Here is a 15,455-nt window from a genome sequence, read left to right on the forward strand (position 1 = left end):
GTGGCCGAGGAGAGTGCAATGCAACATTACAAAGAATGAAACACTTTTACATTTTTGAAACAAATTTACATTTTGGAAAACAAAATAACATTTTGGAAAACAAATTTACATTTTGGAAAACAAAATAACATTTTTGGAAAACAAATTTACATTTTGGAAAACAAAATAACATTTTAGAAAACAAATTTACATTTTGGAAAACAAAATAACATTTTAGAAAACAAATTTACATTTTTAGAAAACAAATTTACATTTTGGAAAACAAATTTACATTTTGGAAAACAAAATAACATTTTAGAAAACAAATTTACATTTTGGAAAACAAAATAACATTTTAGAAAACAAATTTACATTTTGGAAAACAAAATAACATTTTAGAAAACAAATTTACATTTTAGAAAACAAATTTACATTTTGGAAAACAAAATAACATTTTAGAAAACAAATTTACATTTTCGAAAACAAATTAACAAGATGCAAAACACTTTTACCAGTCCCGAAACAAATTTACAAATGACAGATTCTTCACGGAAAGGGAATGTACCACATACCGGAAGTGATGAGGTTTTGTATACATGTCGCCTTGACTACGGCAGTTATGGATCGAATGCGTCAATAGAGCCGCCATCTTGGAACAGGGGAGGCACTGCCTTATATACTGTCTATGGGCCGTCCTTAATGCATCAGCGTCAATGTAGGCAAAGGTCTACGGGAATAAAATCACTATAAATCGTCAAAATCTCATGCGATGTTCTTGTTTTTTAAACAAAAGACAAAGAGACTAATTAATGTGTTAATACAAAGAATATTTATTATAATCAGTTCACAGATATGAGTACAAACGGAAACTTCACCCTTCTGAACTAAGAGGTTCTGCTTCAAAGTGAAGTTTAAACAGACTGAAATGTCCAGGCTCACTCCCCAACTAATGATTCATTTATTTCTGCATGTATTTATTTATTTACGAGACTTTTAAGTGCGTGTTTCGTAGATCCACAGTCCGAGTCCCGCCAGACTCCCTTTAGGAAACCTGTGATTTAAACTTCAGCAGGCTGTGACAGTCCGCCCCGTTTAGTCCTGGATCTGATTCTCCGGGCTTCCCTTCCCTCCAGCGGGCCCAGCAATGACGCCTGGGTCTCCAGCTGCGTGGTTGCGGTTTTGGCTCCCAGGAATGGACAGTGAGCTCCAGGTCCTGCAGCTGCAGACGGACTCAGCGCCCCTGCTGTAGCCGATCCGGCCGCGGCTGTCGATACGTTCCCTGTTTTTCCAATGTTTCCGTCAGGTCCGCGTCATATAAAAACTCCAAACACCGACCACACGTAAAGTCACCATAAACTTCATTCACGCCAATAATACTCACACAACAACACAAATTGACTGCGCTCACCAACACACCTCATCACTTCCGGTATGTGGTACATTTCCCTTTCCGTGAAGAATCTGTCATTTGTAAATTTGTTTCGGGACTGGTAAAAGTGTTTTGCATCTTGTTAATTTGTTTTCTAAAATGTAAATTTGTTTTCGAAAATGTAAATTTGTTTTCTAAAATGTTATTTTGTTTTCCAAAATGTAAATTTGTTTTCTAAAACGTAAATTTGTTTTCGAAAATGTTATTTTGTTTTCCAAAATGTAAATTTGTTTTCTAAAATGTAAATTTGTTTTCGAAAATGTTATTTTGTTTTCCAAAATGTAAATTTGTTTTCTAAAACGTAAATTTGTTTTCGAAAATGTTATTTTGTTTTCCAAAATGTAAATTTGTTTTCTAAAATGTTATTTTGTTTTCCAAAATGTAAATTTGTTTTCTAAAATGTTATTTTGTTTTCCAAAATGTAAATTTGTTTTCTAAAATGTTATTTTGTTTTCCAAAATGTAAATTTGTTTTCTAAAATGTTATTTTGTTTTCCAAAATGTAAATTTGTTTTCCAAAATGTAAATTTGTTTTCCAAAATGTAAATTTGTCTCGAGCTTTGTAAAAGTGTTTCATTCTTTGTAATGTTGCATTGCACTTCCGGCCACCGTAGGTTCTATTTCATCCTTACTGACCGCCAGAGGCAGTGTTTAACACTGAATATATTCTGTATCGTGCTTGCGCAGGTCGAGTATTTATATCAACATATCAAGTCACCTGTGACCTCGGGGTGACCCTAGCCAAGGTATTAAGTTCCGGTGTCAACCCGAGCTCATTCCTACAGAATCTTCTCGTGGGTCCGCAAGATTCCGAGTGACCAAGAACTCTGGCGGTCATCCAGGATTCATAGAACCGTAGTTACTTACATAACTTTCGTTTTACCGAACCCGGTTGCTTTAGCGCATTTGTAACAGTAGGTGAGCCAAAAGAGTCGTTCATGACTCGATGCGCTAGCGGCGGGGGAATGACACAAACGGGGTTACGTAAAAGAACCGGTCTTCTCATGACGAGTACAGGTGTACTCCAGGAGCCATTACTGTTGGGTGTGGTTAAACAGTGATTTTCAGCCTGGCTTACTCTTAAAAGCGGAGGAGAATACTTCCATCAACATTGGTGTGAGGGTTTTTACTGTGTGTTTAGATCCTCGTCTTTTTCTCCTTCTAGTTTCCCTGCTCCAGTGGTAATGCGACATGAAGGTTTAATGGGCAATATCCTCACTCCTCCAAACATGAAAGCCCTCCTGGCATCGGTTCAATACAACAACAGGAAGGATCAGAGAGAGTAAAGGAAGGGAAACAGCAAGACATCAGTGAAAGACAGAGGAAGACAGAGACGGGAGGATGTGCGTGTGACAAAGTCATGTCCTCTTTCAGCCCCCTGTTGTCCTTTGACCAGGCTGTAGGAAGGTTGTAGCTTTTCTAGCACAAGTGAGGAGATAGAATCTGTCACAACTACATCTGCTGCAAATATAGATGCCTTGCATCTCTAACTTGGAAAACCTTCTAAAACCCAAGCTTTGGTGTAAAAATATTTTAGCTAATGTTATAATTAGTACAAAATGGTTGTATTTAGGAAAACTCACATTTTCTCTTCATCATTCATCATTCAAATCATGAGTGTGCAGTAGTGCCTTCCTCCGTATCCCTGCATATTCAATAGAAACAGTCATGGTTTTACAAGAGACTTTCTGAAAGGGATATTTTTAGTGTTAGAGCAGCTCATGTGTCAGAAAAGGAGGGACAACATTGTTTCTGCAGGCAGTGGAATATCTCTGGCATCCTGAGGGGTTCAGATACTGGAGGCTGCTGCTGCTGAACACACACACTTTAAAAAACACGTATTGGGAAGTTTATTCTCATCAACACACTCATAACCGGAACAACATTCATGGATTTAATTGTTTGTTCTTATTGAGCCATCATTTGATCATTATTGACAACTTAAACATTTAGCAGATGGTATTATTCAGAGCAACTTACAAAATAGTAAGGGTCAGCAAGACAAGACCCACCATTTATTTTTAAAACTTAAGAAAAAAACTGAAAAAAAAAAAAGACAAAATGAAAAAACTCTCCTCCTGGAGGCTCACATCATCTCTTACAACCACCAATTAGTAATCTAAACTACGTCTTATTATTTTAGTTGTAATGTCTAAGTATGATATTGTAATGGGACAATAAAAACACCAGCTGAGAGGATCATTTGTGCCTGTGTTGGCTGATGCAAATCCAGCTTGGTTGTTTTTTCAGAAAACCAGCAGTGTCCTTATACAATGCTGCAGTAGTGCACACATTAAATCATCTCAAGTCTACCAAACAATGAAGAACATTTGGCGCATGTAAAGACGTTCACTGCCAACTTTCCATACTTGAATGCAGAGATAAATCCCCTACTCACAGCAGTTTTTTGATTCATGGCCTTCTGTCCAGCTTATTGCGATTAGCAAAGAAACAATGTGTGGTATGCAAAAGTTCTTGGCCTCATGACAAACAAAACAAACCAGCCAACCAGTCCTACAGGCCAACCAGCCACTGAGCTTGGGCCTTAAATCAAAAATATTCACACAAAATCACTCTCAAGAAACTTCAGACATACACCATGCAGTAAGAAATCTCTCTATCATCATTATTTCATATTTGGTGCGAGTAGACAGTCCTTAGGACAACGAAATGTACAGAAATCGATGTTGAGAGGACACCAACTGTCAGGTGCCAAGAAGATAGAAACAAATAAAAAGATGCTGATCAGGACTATGACGTGAAACAAAGTGTTATGGTAAAGAACGGTAATGATTCACCTCCTTTAAATGTATTGTGGCACCTTTGCATAGCCTGGTTTCAGAGCAAAACAATTAAACATATTATCACATTAAATCTTTAAATCTTACTGAGGTGTTAATATAAAAATGATGCACCAGTAAGAATCTAATGTGTGCCCATAGCATAGTTGAATGTCTCTTTTATAAAAAAAAAAAAACATTTTCAAAGACACCACATATCTTTTAAGAAGTCCCTCAGTGTAAAATTTGAATAGTTTTGTTGCAGTAACATTGCTCAGGGCCCTCAGAGTCAACCACAAAATAAAGAGTCTAGAAATGAAACACTGAAATATTGGGTGCAAGACATCTTGTCTTTAAAAAAAAAAAAAACACATCAGTTTTCCTTTTTTTCAGGCATGAATACATTGTAACATTTTGAGACATGACTGCATGCTGTGGCGGAGATGTTTTCAATATCACTTTGGCTGATTGGCTTAGAAATCCAGCTGTGTGGTCAGACATTTGCAATGATGTTAATGCATCCTAATGAGCATCCCTGGCCTGCATTGATACGGATTGTTATGTGCAACCGGCTTGATTAGCCTTCAGTGTCAAATCTGATAAATGTTTTCCATTAGCTAATTAGTGTTTTAGAATTGGATTTGGTCCACTTTAAACAACTTTCTTTAACAAACTAAACTAAATTAAATGAGATACTTCTTATCTTTTTATATAAATATTTCTTTTGCACCATCATTTGCATACAGTAAAAAAACACACCCATTGACATCTCTATTGTTTTTATAGCATGATTGTGGGTGAAGGTTACAGTTTGTGCTTTCTGTAAAATCAGGATCCACAGTATGTTACTGTACATTACAGTTAGGTAATAAATAAACAAAAAGCTAAATATCAAAGGTGTCCTTAATGTTGGCAATAATTACAAAATAGTATGCACATCTTACTGCTTAATGGACAATAGGTCCACGAGGCAGTCCCCAATTGTAACGACAATTAGTTATAGTTTGAAGGTATGGTTTAGACATTTTATCCTTATAAAGATCAAATTAAAACAGCCTAATATGTAAACACAAACCAAAGCTGTCATGAATTGGTATGTAAATGTGGTGTACAATGAGGCCAATATTTTTAGTGCTACAGTCAACATTCTAATTTAGTTTGTATTTTTTTTTTTACACATAATAGCAACATAACAGTTTATACTGTTTTCATTTCTACTATGCAGATCATTCTTAATGACTAGGCCGGTGTACAAACAGAGCCTGAAGAGTGTCCTGACCCTGAAGAAGAAGCTGAAGTCTCAGGAGGGATGCATGTGTGCGTGTGTGTGTGCGTGTGTGTGTGTGTGTGTGTGTATGTGGGAGGCTTGCAGTCCAGCTGTCAACTATCAAAAGAGGAAAGTCTGTAGTGGTTTGTTGGGTTGCTCTGAATGGTCCGTGACTACTGAAGCACAGCACAAAGGAATGCAGAGATGGAAGGATGAAGGGTTAAAAAAAAAAAAATGTAAAACTGGTAGAGGGAAGAAGACTGATAGAGGACAGGGGGATGGACAGATAGTTGATAGTTGGGTGGATTAATGACAATTTTTCAAGATGCTCCTGCCTGTTCTATGTTGGAGCATTGTCACTGTGCTGCATGTTCTGCAACAAATGTAAGCGCCTATGTGTTTTTCATTTTCCATCATGGCTCATCACCATGCGGTCATAATTCGCCAAAAAATAAAACCCAGGGTACACTTTGATTTGTTCTTCTTATCAAATTTGACCCAAGTATGTACAGTGATTTTTATACTATACTGAAGTTAAAAGAAATTGATGCATTTAAAAACATAAATTGATAGAATTGTACATAATTGGTGATAAACAGACTAAAATTTAGAAAACAGTGTTATGGTCCTTAAAGACTCATTATTCAGAGTTTCTACAGGTGTCACCAAGTCAAATTTAAGACCTTTTTAAGACCATTATGAATGAAATTTAGGAGCTGTCTCACGACATCAAAAACAAAGTAAGATGTCAGAGTCCGGAAACATTGTCTGAAACAATTCCCCGATTTCTTCATTGGCATTATAGGACTGGTGTCTAGATTGGCTGCAATATACAGTAAGTTGCATGCTGGTCTCATTTGTAGTCTTAATACAGCGAATTATATTTGGACTATAGCGACAGAACTACAACACCACAGAATAAAAAAAATGAACATTCTAAAGCTCTGTGGGAACATTTCAATGAGCATTAGAGGTAGCATTACATGGACGTAGGAAAATTAAGACCCGTTTAAAATTATGTAAGACCTAGAACACAATACTTCAGCGAATTTAAGAGTTTTTAATGCTTAACATTTTGATTTTGAAATTTTAGACTTTTTGTTAGACTTTTTAAGACCCCATGGAAACCCTGTTATTTCATTTTTATCCCTCACTGAAAATCAACGTTGATGCCACTGTTGCTTAAAGTGTAAAGTGCAGGTTAACCACCACAATCAATTAATATGTAAATAAAGTGCTTAATATGTATATATTTAAATTTTAAATTTAAAAATTTGATGTTAAAATAACATTTATTGGGGTTTCTTCAAAGGTAGCATGTTTTTTACAGTAACTGGGTGATGACGTCATAAGAGGGAGTAGCAACCCATAGCAGGTACATAGACAGGCCAACAACAGGACAATTTTATCCATTTTCGCCATCTTATTCATCGCTAAATTCACTTCTGACAACGTTTTAGGCGAGAAATTAACTGTTTAGATTTCGAATATAGGCAGTCTTGCGAAAATCGTTGCTAAATTGACAATTTGCTTCAAAGTTTTTGAGAGTTGAGAAGCTCCATAAAGTAACGCGACAACCAGCAGCGCCTGCCCCGGCTGCTGGCTCGTTGCTCGGACAGTCTCGCTCGGACACACACACACAAAGCGCCACAGCACAGCAGGCAGAGGAGAGAGTGGGTCACAGAAGCAGCAGTAAAATCAGACCACTTCGTAGCCACAAACCTCACCCAGGCACGAATCAGGAGTTTGTCCTGGTGGACCCTCTGCCCTGTTTCTGATGTACTCGTACATCCCGCACAACCACAATAGTTTACCATTTTTGCTAGCTAGCTAGGTCTCCAATATAACTGCTAGCCTACTAGCCGTTAGACTAGCTAACGGTAACTCTAGTCTTGGAGTCCCTCTTATGATGTCACACCCCGCCTAGTGGAAGGGAGGGGCTTAAAACCACTGTAAAAAGTACCAACTTTTCATATTATATTCAGCATTTTGTTATAAAAAGCCATACAAAACAATGGTGGGCGGCTCTAATCTTTATGTTTAATAAACACATTGCTTAACTTCATGAAAAATTTAACCTGCAATTTACACTTTAAGTTGAGTTTGTTGTCGTCCCTTATTGAGCGTCCTGCCCGGAAGAACTCTTTCTGCCTCGATGTCCGTGGTTGTACAAGTCAGCCAGTGCTATGGTATGTTTCATATTGAAGAGAAGGTGGTTGTAACTCAGAATGACAAGCTGTCGGATTGAATCTGAGTGGTTGCTTGATGCTTCTGTATAATGTATGCAGCTAATGTACAAAGTGTAGCAGCGTACGCAGCAGCAGTCAATATCACAGGCTCTTAACCTTTATAGCTTATGACACCCAAAAATAAATGACTGCTAGTGACTCTCCAATCTGCATGGACACACACACATACAAACACACACACAAACACACACACACACAATGTTGATCTTAAATAGCTTTGTCTTCCCCTGTTCATCTGTCTCTCTTGATTTATTATTGCAGGACGACTACCAGATGCAACTTTTAATGACAAAACATACCATAAAGATTAATTCCTCAGCGTGATACACTACATATTTATATTTACACTTTATTTACATCCCTTTACTCCTGATGACCCAAAAAAATCATTCTTTACGCTATATATATTATATACGCTTATATTGACTTCAAGCTGAAGAGAAATCCACCTAACCGTTAGATATTCCCACTCTAATCTATGTGTCGAGCTCCAGGAGCCATTTAGTGAGACAATGCGATTGCATTTCTTGTTGGACAAATGTTTCTGAAATGTCCTTCGCTTGCTTCTACTGCAGTCTACTTCAGTTACTTTGAGTTGACACAGCAGGAGTCCTGACACAGAGGTTCTGTCAAAAACGCATTGCTGTCTGGTAAAACAGAGTTGTCAAAAGTATTCACATTCATTACTCAGGTAGAAGTATAGATACTAGGGTTTAAAAAGACTACTGTAGAAGGTGAAGTATCAACTCAAGCTTTTTACTCAATTAAAAGTGTAAAAGTACTGGTTTCAAAACTACTTAAAGTATAAAAGTAAGGGGGAAAAAAATAATATCAATATGCTTTTTCAAAATCGGCGAGTTTTGGAAACAATTAGCTTGTGGTACTTGTGTGCGCAGAGCTTGCAGCGCATTCGAAAGGAGTTGTTTTTGCATCCAACCATTTCGAAAAATTCTTCCAGGTACGGCCAGGGATGTAGAAGGGTTGGCTGGTCTTCCAGTTCTCTTGAGTCTCTGCCATGGACATCTTCGTACTAGGCTACATACGTCTGCTATTTCCTTGCTGGGGTGTGACGTGATTTATGTCATGTGCAGGTGCGATGGATCGCGTACAAACCAATAGGGTGTCGGAATGGTATATGTTTATACTTCTCCAACCACAATTAAATTCACTCTATCCGGATGGTGCGATTAATCTCGATAGTTTTTTTTTTTTGTGTGTGTTTTTTTTAACGATGACAAGCTGGAATGAAAACTTAACTGAAATAGGAATAACAAGGCAATTTTTAAAATATAAGGAGTAGAAAGTACAGATAATTGTGTGAAAATGTAAGAAAATGTAGAAGTAAAAAGTCTGCTGTAAAATAATTACTCCAGTAAAGTATAGATACCCAAAATTTCTACTTAAGTAAGGTAACGAAGTATTTGTACTTCGTTACTTGACACCTCTGCTGGTAAAACAGTTCATTCTTGCTAAACATTTACTGTGACGCACTGCACCGGCCAATCACATTTGTGCAGGGGCACATTCAAGTATTATAATTTGTAACTGTAATGTCATAGTATTATAAACGACTGTGCAGTGCTTTTTAAACAGATCCTTGCCTATAAATGCAGTATTCATCTGTAGGCAATGTGACAAGATTTTGGTAACTGAACGATCTGGTTTCTGTTTGTAATCCAAGAAGGACTGACCAATCACGTTTGAGCGGGCTTTGGTTGCATACAGGTCAATAGTCGTGGGGAGAGCAAAAGAGGTGGAACACATTGGCCGAAATGTAGTCTCACTTTGCCGCTAGTGAACCGAGTCATGAATGATTCTTTTGGTTCACCTACTGTTACAAATGCGCTAAACTAACCGGGCTCATTAAAACCACCAAGACCACTGTCACTAAAGGTTAGCCTAGCTGGTAGTCTGGCATTGCCATTTATTTTTTTATCTGCATTCATATGCAGAAATCTGTTCATAGAGATTAGCCAAAATGTGGTCTGGACAAAGCTGCCGATCTACCGGTTAATTTCCGTTCCTTTTCTCACCTGCGGTCATGAAGACTGGGTCATGACCGAAAGAACGAGATCCCGGATACAAGTGGCCAAAATGGGTTTCCTCAGGAGAGTGGCTGGCGTCTCTCTTAGAGATACTGTAGTGTGAGAAGCTCAGTCATGCGTGACAGATTACATCTCTACCCTGGCCTGGGACCGCCTCGGTATCCCCCAGTCAGAGCTGGTTAATGTGGCTCGGCAAAGGGAAGTTTGGGTTCCCCTGCTGGAGCTGCTGCTCCCACCACCTGACCCTGGATAAGCAGATGGCGTTGGATGGATGGTTGGATGGATGAATGGTTGTCTGGACCTAAAGCACCTACAAAAAGTGTCAACTCGGACTGTAAACAATGACCGACGCACGGAAGAGGAAGTCTTGGCCTGGATATCCACTGGCTACACTGAAACCCACAAAATATTGTCCATTGCCTCCAGAGGCTGAATCGTGAGACTAATAATTGATATAGACTTTAGCATCAGTTTTTATGCTCCACATATCTGGAACAAACTCCCAGAAAACTGCAGGTCTGCTGCAACTCTCAGTTCTCTTAAAGCAAGGCTGAAGAACTTTCTTTTTGATGTTGCCTTTCTTTAAATAACCTATTTTATCTGCTTTTATATGTTTAACTGTTTTAACTGCTCTTTCTTTAAATTTGTATATGTTTAACTGTTTTAACTGCTCTTTATTCGCATATTTTATCTCTCAGTTCTTTAAATTCTTATACTGCACTGTAAAATTTATTCTTGTCTTTTAAATTGTTTTTAATTGTTTTCTAACTGCTCTTTCATGTTTTATGTAAAGCACTTTGAATTGCCCTGTTGCTGAAATGTGCTATATAAATAAAGCTGCCTTGCCTAGACTAATAATTGATTATTTTTCATTGATTTCTCAAAGGACTTGAATTTACAATATAATGCTTAACAAAGAAGGTTCAGGAGGTTGGATCTCCAGTAACGTCATGACATTGGCGGTTGCAGTCACCTCATGGCATACTGTGAGTCCGCTTTCATTATCTCGGGGATGAAGTCAAAATGCAGCTGTAGTTCTGCTCACAGCCAGTAAAAAAACAACTTCTTACTGTGAAAATACAAACGCAAAAAAAGTGAAAACAACTTTAACCTCATGTACATTTAAAGGTAGTAAACAAGCCCCAGAGGCTCAGCTCAGGGCTGGTGTCAACATCGGGATTATGAACTGGCTTTTTGTGGCACACTTGAGTATACAGTGTAGGAGGTGGGTGCTCAACCGTAAGCAGTAGTGACAAGCTGTCAAAGTGAGTTACCGCTCTTGCGGTTTCATTATATATGAACATATACCATATACTCCCCTAAACACAACAGTAGCCAAATGGTGTGGAGGTCATTGTGTGTTTCTCATACAGAAGACCTGCCAGCACAAGCCCTAAGTTGAAATGCTTTTGAGCAAAGACACTGAATCACTAACAAGTAGAAGCCAATGCAGAAAGGCCTTGGGATGCAGTATCACGATTAGCTGCTAAATAGTGGCTTCAAAAAATGTCTTTGTTGAAGTAAATTCACAACTTCATTTTAGAAATAGTTCATTTCCATTATCTTCTCAGTGTGTGTTTTTGGGTAACAATCAGGCATCTCAGCAAATGGTGGCAAGCAATAAACCAAAAAATCCATTGAGGATCATGAGTGTAATGCCGCAGGCCGTACTGCATGTCAATGATTTCCATCGCCCCTCCAGCTATATACTCTAGGTGCCGTTCTGTCAATCACCTTGTTTACCTTTGTTATATAATTACTACGTTGACGACATGCTACACTATAGTCCACAAAAGATTTATGTTGGATGTCTTAAAATGTATAGGTTTCTTGTTACCATGCTTCTCGCTGTTTATTTTACACTGATTTATTTCATGAGGCATGTAGGGTTGATACGCTCAGAGACTCATACTACCCACAGTCACCAACACACACACACACACACACACACACACACACACACACACACACACACACACACACACACACACACACACACACACACACACACACACACACACAGGCCTCCAGCTGGGCTGTCTTTAGGGCTGGGCTACGATGGGATTAAACAGTACTTTTGTGTGATTCTTGTATGGAATGAGAGCAGCCATGAACTGTCAACATAAGAGAGAGAGACGTAGAGAAAGAAAGAAGAGAGAATAGGATGAAGAGACAAATCTTTCAACCTAAAGTATTTATTTGAAGAAAATGCGTCTGCGATAAACAAACAAATTAATTGGATTCATCGCCATGGTAACCTGACAGGTTCACACAGGGAGGTGTCCTTTAATGTTACCAACTCAGCTGTTTGCTGTGTAGATGTTAACGGCGTTACTGTATGTGTGTGTTTGTGTGTGAGATGTGTGTGCCGGACATCTGCTGCATGTATAAGCGCGCAAACACACACACACACACACACACACACACACACACACACACACACACACACACACACACACACACACACACACACACACACACACACACACACACAATTTCTCTCCTTTTTCTCTGCTTTCTCTCTGCAGCTGGGTCCTGTTCCCTCAGGGTTTTGAAATATAACACTATCACCATTTCTCTCCCTCTCTCTATCTATCCTCCAAATCATTGTGTGGCCACCTCCTCTCTCTACCATCACTCCACTCTCTGTATCTCTCCTCCTCTGTCTTAAATCACACTGAAGTGGAGGGAACAAAAGATATTTGCTGGCCAGTTTTGTCCGGCGGCCTTACAGGACAGTGAGTTCATACAGCCACACTAACAAGAAGTGAGTAGCCGTGGCAGTAAGAAAGTAGAAAGTAGCAGTAAGGTTAAATCATGCTTGCATTGTGACTGGCTGATATTTCCTTATAGCCGTTTGCAGTTTCCAAAATACTTAATTTAAAAACGACAAATGTGAGCCTCACGGTGGCGCTAGAAGAAATGTCAGTGGTCCCTCAAAGTCAATAGAATTCATCCTCTGGGGAACATGAATGACTGTACAACATTTCGGGATCCATCTGATAGTTGTTAAGATATTTCAGTCTGGACCAAATTGGTGGACTGACTGACATTGCCATCCCTAGAGGAGCTACCAAGATTATTATGAGTTTGTCTGTTGCGTGTGTGTGTGTGTGTGTTACAACGGGAGCGAGGTTTATGTGAATTTGAATCTATATAATTATAGATTTCCTTCTGAGTTCTCTCTGGAGAGGACAGGAAACAAATGTGTGGAGTTTATGAGGAAGACATGAGAAGCAAAATTAAGACAAATCATGTTAGGAGAGCGAGAAAGAGGAGACAAAGAAGTGTGTGAGAGAGGAGACGTTACTGAGAGAGGAGAGAGGTCTGCTGGGAATCATTTGGGGTGAGAGAACATTTTCCTCTTCTCTGGAATCTATCTGAAACCAAATTACTGTAAACAACAGAATTACAGACGCAGACGTTCACGGGGGGAAAGAGACGAGGAATGAGCAATAGAGAAGCACTAAAAGACTGAAATGAAAATGATATTGGGTATGATTTGATTGTTTCCTGCTTTATATTCAGAGCAGTGATAGACAAAAAGAGAGACAGCAAAAAAACATGTCTTCCAACTTAAAGGACACAGTCTCCCTTTGGGTCAGTCAGTGGCAAAAATGACAGGTTTTGTCGCACTGTTGCCGCACCCCCTGTAGTTGCGTTGGTGTATTTAAAAACATGCTGGAATTTAGAGACACAATTTCTTGAAACCCGTGTGTGTTTTAGCATTCCATTTCATTGTGTAAATGCTAACCATCTTTTTAAATGCGCTGATTAGCTATCTTTTTAATATTTATTCTTAGCAACTAATCATCTATCAATTCATCTCTTATTATGTTTACTATGCGACTCAGGTAGATGCTTTACTGTCTTGTTGTTTTATTCAATGACAATAAAGATACTTGCATTCTCCAAGAAAATTATGGCCAAACTGGATCTATAGTGTTTTAGTTATCAAGACAGATAAAAACATACATTAATTAGTTCAACTGTGTTACATAAAGTACATTAATGAAAAACAAAGGCAGATTTTGCATATTGTACCTCCATATATTTCCTGTTTTGCTGTAATGCAGCAACCCTGTCTGTTCATAGTAAAAAACAAATTCTTAATTTTAGTTGTGACTGCAAATTCATTGAGACAATACTTGAATGCAGTGGATGCATTGCACATTTCAGGAAAACAACATGATACATACAGTACATGCAATAAATGATGGAATGATGTAGCTTCTCTGCACTTTGAGGATATAAGTGTACAACTCTGTTCACACTGCAGGCATCCGTGAAGCCCGCAGTGTGAATGTTAGAAACCAAAATAAGTTCTCCAAATTAAATGTATGTATGTCTTTTGCTCCATGCCCTCTAGAGCAAGTGATGATCTAACTGCAATTGACACGGCAAGTAAATCATGGCAACAAAAGCAAATGCAGACAAACGCACACGAGGCAAGGCACCAAAAAAGAAGAAGCATAATTGACAATTTGGCAGGAAGAGTGAAAACGGGCGGGTTATACTGCAGTGGGGGATGAAGGGAAAGTGGAAACAGGTGAGCAGGTGAATGAGAGGCATCTGGCGGATGAATAGAGAACATGGAGGCGGCTGGAGAAGTGAGAATGTGGCTGAAGGGAGGGACAAACACGACTGAGGAAGACTGTGTGACAACTAATTTGAACTCTTTGCCACGTTAATGATGCACCTTCTGATTTGTGCTCTTCATAGTTATGAGTAAACATCAGGTTTGTGTCATAAACAATAGGCCTATATAAAGTAGAGGGCATTAAGAACCGTATGAGAAAACAACTCAGCTGTGATGTGAATGAAGACAGACAGGTCCTGAGTGATTGGCAGTGAGACGGATAAAGAAGTCGACAGACACACAGGGAGAGGGTGGGCAGGGAGAGCAAACAGACAGATGAGACATTAAACAGAAATGGAGAGGAACAGGATCGTTCTCTAATCTAATGCTGATGATGAAGACTGTGTGTGTGTGTGTGTGTGTGTGTGTGTGTGTGTGTGTGTGTGTGTGTGTGTGTGTGTGTGTGTGTGTGTGTGTGTGTGTGTGTGTGTGTGTGTGTTGACTCTAGCTCTAATTATCTGTCACACACTGAAATGGAATAAGTCCTTAGGGAAAGAGAGCAAGGAAGACGTGCAAAGAGAAGAAGCAGAGAGAAGACGTAGGGGGTACGGATTGTGCAGGGCAAGACAGCAGTTATGTAACGCGACCCCCTGCTGCACTACTGTCATAAGGCCAGACAGACAGACAGATGGATGGTTCATTTGTTTATTAATATGTTTGATTTGTATTGATTTATCTATGGATAAGTCACTTTATGTCCTCCATAAATGTCAGGGCATTAATTGATTAATTTTTGCAAAATATATTTGTGTTGATTAACGTGTGTAAATTAACTACACTACTTAAGATTTATTTTGTATTTTTCTTATTTTTTTTATGTTTATTGCAGGGGTGTCAAACTGATTTTAGTTCATGGGCCACATACCCCTAATTTTGATCTCAAGTGGGCCAGACCAGTAAACCACTCTAGAAAGATCAGAAACTTTATCTGCCACAGAGTTTCTTGTCAGCTTGATGTTGGCAAACACAAGTTGCTTCTGCTACGACTATTAAAAAAATATAATGTTACAGACCTGGGAGAGAGGGGTAATAGTTTGCGTAAAAACTCAGAATTTCTAAGATTAAAGT

At 38.7% G+C, this 15,455-nt stretch overlaps 1 protein-coding gene across 4 annotated transcripts in view; it reads left to right on the forward strand.

Annotated features, from left to right (window-relative positions):
- The window catches only part of bean1 (brain expressed, associated with NEDD4, 1), a 52,728-nt gene that overhangs the window by 24,188 nt on the left and 13,085 nt on the right, over positions 1-15,455 (forward strand). The window lies entirely within an intron of this gene.

Source organism: Perca fluviatilis, chromosome 19, assembly GCF_010015445.1.
Source record: "Perca fluviatilis chromosome 19, GENO_Pfluv_1.0, whole genome shotgun sequence".
NCBI lineage: Eukaryota > Metazoa > Chordata > Actinopteri > Perciformes > Percidae > Perca > Perca fluviatilis.